The sequence below is a fragment of the Stegodyphus dumicola genome, chromosome 10 (assembly GCF_044657685.1).
Source record: "Stegodyphus dumicola isolate Sdum_Otavi_A_Nest chromosome 10, ASM4465768v1".
NCBI lineage: Eukaryota > Metazoa > Arthropoda > Arachnida > Araneae > Eresidae > Stegodyphus > Stegodyphus dumicola.
Window position 1 is genome coordinate 13,520,712 of NC_140777.1, and position 4,932 is coordinate 13,525,643.

Here is a 4,932-nt window from a genome sequence, read left to right on the forward strand (position 1 = left end):
TGCTTCCTATGATCCGCTGTGTGCAGTATAAAATTTCAGATACCTATGCAATAGTTAGTTACTTTCGAAGTACAGTGAAGCTTTAAATGTCCAGACTACCTGAAACCTCAGTTCAAACATTATTTCCACGATGTTCTCAGTAGTTGACACGCTTTTAATTCTGCTCGTATACGAATGCCGATTAACAAGAGAGCTACATAGTACATTCAGTAGTTTTTCGTATGTATAACATGTATATGTTACCATGAAAGACCGAAATTGGAGAATGTCGACTTTCACCGGAGAATGTCAACATTCACCAAATACGTCGGTGAAAGATCGAATATTTCACTACATTCTTGTATATTCGCACCCTCACCGGTGTATGTCGACAATCACAGATATGCTCTGATGGTGAAAGTCGAAAAGGGAGGTTATAAAGTACCATAATAGTTTAACTTGTTGCAATAAACAAGATTTGAATCACATAATTTAGTAAGTTTTTTTATGACTGTTATTTTATTTTCTCATTTAGAACGTACTGTATAATTAAGTAAGTTTTTAACTTCTATTATTTTCCTTTCTCATTTTGAATGTATTGTGTGCTTTAGGTTCTCATGTTCTTATTTCAAATCTCAAGTGCGTTTATTCGCGACTGAATGGCGGAGAAGAAAATATAATATTGCTATATGTTCAACATTCACCATTAGTACATGATGAATGTCGACATTGACCGGTGTAAGTCAGAAATAAGAGTATTTGGAAAATATTTCGGACATACAACAAGAGACTATGTGAATGTTGACATTCACCGGTGAAAGTCGACATTCTCCAGATTTCGGTGTTTCACCGTAACATATATATGCAAGCTTCCTTAATTTCCTTAGAAATTTCTCTATGAAAATATCCTCCCAGGCATATAGCTCTCCTGTGCTTTAATACGTTTGACTAAACCAGAGATACCCAGCCTTCTTTTTAGCATGATACCCAACCTAGCACAGAAGGGCTATTAATTTGGTTTTGACATTTTGATTTGGTTCACTATACACGGCGTTTCACTTTCCAAATTGTTGCTACCAAATATTAGAGCCCTCCACTACATTTAAAGAAATTAAATAATGAAGAATCTGCTTGAATGTATGTATGTTTCTCACAGTGTGAAAAAGCAACGGTACCTAGACACATCAAATATTGAATAACGTAATCTTCCACCCGAATATGGTTATCTGGAAGCCCAAATTTAGAATTTGTTTTATTATCTATTTCATACTTTGTGAAGCATTTATGAGTTTGATTAATAAAGTCAGCGATTCCAAAGCGAGCAATGGCAACACTGTACGATTTTTTTTTTTTAATCCCCAGAGCACGAGATGGAAATTCTAAAGATATGACCTCTTAAATTATTTTCTGATATTGCTGTTGAATTCAGCTTCTGCGGGAAACGTTCTATTTAATAAATAAAGGTAACACACAAAAAGTTAATAAAACGTCCCATTGGGCGTAAAATGAAATCGGAAATCTTTCACATTTTTTTTTATTTTCTCCCATCGACGCCTTTTAAAGTAAGCGTTTTTCGTAATCGACCGCTTTATATTTTTCTCTGTAATATACAGAATGCAGCATAATCATAATACAAATAACCGCGCGTAAGTAATTCGAGCTAAGAATCAGAATAAGAAAATGTTTTGAAAAAATTAGTTTTTAGAATTACGTTTACATGTTCTTTGCATTATTATTATTTTTAATTTTATAAATACAAGCAAATTTTCAGAAACAAAACCACAAGTTCTTATTGCATTTTAAATGTAGAAACATTAGATTTTTAATTACTACATATTTAGCATAATAACTGATTTCTAGCAATAACTATGTTCTTTATAGAAAATATTGAACATGTCGGCCATCATTCATCAACAAACGCTGGGCCGGACCTCTGGATACCGGCCCAGCGTGCTACCGTTACACCACGAAGGCACGCTAGGGAAGTGGGAATAGTATATAGTATGAATTTTGAACAGCAAACTGGTAAAGGAGCGATCTAAATTCGGAGCCGCACTTTAGCCGAGAATTTCAATACCATAATGAAGGCCGTCTATTCTCTCTACGTAAATCTGCATAAATGCCCACGAATTTGTTCTCGCAACATTACCAAAAGATAATTAGGAGCAAAACCTGCGGATTCGTCAGAAATTGTCGTTTGAGCCAAAACTCAAAGACGCAAACTCGAAAGCACTTCTGAAGTTATGCAACGATATATCCGCGAAGTGACTAGCTGCCACTTTCCGTAATTTAGAATTTCTTTGGCTTAATCCCCCTTTTATACGCGGAGGGAATTCACAACTTCACTTATGAACCCGCCGGATTAACACCAGCCGTGAGTGAGCCGCCTATATTTGTCCCGCGGTGCACGCTCAATCCATCTACTGCCAGATAGGCATTTAGAATTTCCATGCTTTGGTAACGGCTGCGTAAACGGACTTTTCATCAGTGTGGGGCTTAACCGGGCGCAGCAGCTGCTGTTGCCATTAAATCCTTCATAATCTCTGCGATATCGGCCTTCATCATCCGTCTCGGATTTCGTTCGATATCTATTTGCCTTCCTGGCGACAAGTAGGTACGTTTCGGCTCCTGATGTGGCATGGAATTTCTTTTTATGTCACTCAAAATGAGGGGTGCTACGTATTAAAATGGAATTATTGGCAGAGACTGGGAATAATGGAGATACAGACCAGCTAAAATATTAGTCGGGGAAAACAGAAAATTCATTACGGCAGAGAAAATGTAGTTTCTAAAATAAATCCGGTTTGTTTCTGCAAAAATCTGTACTTTCACTGGCCAAACTGATTTTCATCCCTCGTAATCAGATTACGTTTCGTGGCATACGTTATAAAACATGAACAGCTTTGCATTTGTTTTCTAAATAAATAAGTAAATTGTAGTAAAATAAATAAGTAAATTGCAATAAAATAAATAAGTAAATTGCAGTACAAGTAAATTGTAGATTAGTTAGCTTATTTTGAAGAAGGAGGCATGAAAAATGAGAAATGCCCTCACCAGAACTCGAACTTGGACCCCTCGAATATGCTTAGACTCTATAATTGACCGAGCTATTGCGAAGACCAATATTGCCGGTTCCAGAATTAAAGCCCAAGGGCACTTGATATAGAGAAATCCGGGCGTTGAGAAAATCTCAGATGAGAAAACGGAGAAAAAGGGAAGAAGAGAAGTACCAAAAGAAGCAAGACAATCCAATCGGACAAGTTCGCAAAACGTGACGAGCGATCATAGCTTTCAAGGAGGACCCAAGACAATGCAAAGCAATGACAACAATATGAGAAGATACACTGCAGCAACAGTTCCAATGACAAATTCAAATACAACTGAACAACCTCATGCAATAGTGCTAAATACAACACAATACAATACAACTATACAACATAATTTTAATACAACTATTCAAACCGAGGGTGCTAACTACCAAAGCATGCTGGAAGGTGGGAGAAAAAAACCTTATATACTCCCCCTTTTAAAGGGCAAGTGGAGATTAGGGAACCCAATCGCCAGCTAGTGTAGGTGAAGAATCATCATCCACCACCATTTTGAGTTCTGGCACCACTGAGGAGTTATTAGGTTTTTTTTTTTTTTTTTTTTTTTTTTTGAAGCAGAAGATATGGAAAAGGAGCAATATCCTCGCCGGGACTCCAACCTAGACCTCTCGAATATGCGCCGAGTGTGCGACCATTACACCACGAAGGCATGCAGGACAGAGGAAGAAAACACCTTATATACTCGCCCTCTTAAAGGCGACTGAGGATTCAGTCGCCAAATACTGGTGGTGAAGAATCATCATTTGCCACCTTTTGTTTTTAGTTCGAGCGCCACTGTAGAAACATTAGATTATTTTGAGCAAGAGACGTGAAAATGGGCAATGCCTTCGCCGAGACTCGAATCTGGATCTCTCGAATCCGTGCCGAGTGTGCTAACCATTACACCACGAAGGCATGCGGAAAGGAGGCAGAAAATAAAATTTTAAAAAATGCACAAACTAATTTTTTGCTGACAAAATTTCGTTTCAAGTAGAAAGAATTTGAATTATTTTAAATTACAGCAAACTAAACTAGGATTTGCTTAAAGGGAGGGATGCCTTCGTGGATAACATTTTAAAGAAACTGGTTCTATTAACTTTGCATGCTGAGAAAACCACAAAATACCAAACCAGACAGCCTGCGTTCTAGGATACGAGCTCGGGTACAAAACCATAGGTCTTTCACTCTCGGCCGCTGGTGACTTTAAGTTATAAGTATAACTGTTTTTCTATTTTCTTTTACACTTAATTATCAATCTGTCACACTGTGTTAGCGGAAAACCACATCCATTTTGGAAAAAAAAAATTAATGTTCTTGTAAAGTTCTCGTTTCAGAACCCTTACATATAACTCACAAAAAATAAGAATATTTTACAGGTGAAATTATTTATACTGCACATTCATAAACTAATTTTTACGGTGTTAGTAAATAACTTCTAAGTTATTATTTTTATATAACTATGCTTAACTTCTGTGGTATTCAGGTAGAGAAATAAATAAATGAATGAAAGGAAATTTACCTCGAACCTTATATTAACAATGATTAATAAAAGGAAATACCTTATTTTTTCTCAAATTTATTTTAAATCAATATGATGCGGACACCGCGTGACTTCCTTGTACGGCCTATTAAATTCTACACATTTTTGGCTGCACTTCATTTAAACTTATATCCTCGAATTATTTTAATTTACTGAAGCGATCCCACAAAGCAATTTTAAAATGACATCAAAAACGGCGAATTTTAAATGTAGATATCTCATTCAATTTTTGTTGCAAGCGAGTCAAACTTCTTATTTATGTTTTCATAACGAGGATACAACTTTCCCAAATATATATATGTATAGGAATGCGCACGGAAAGTTAGA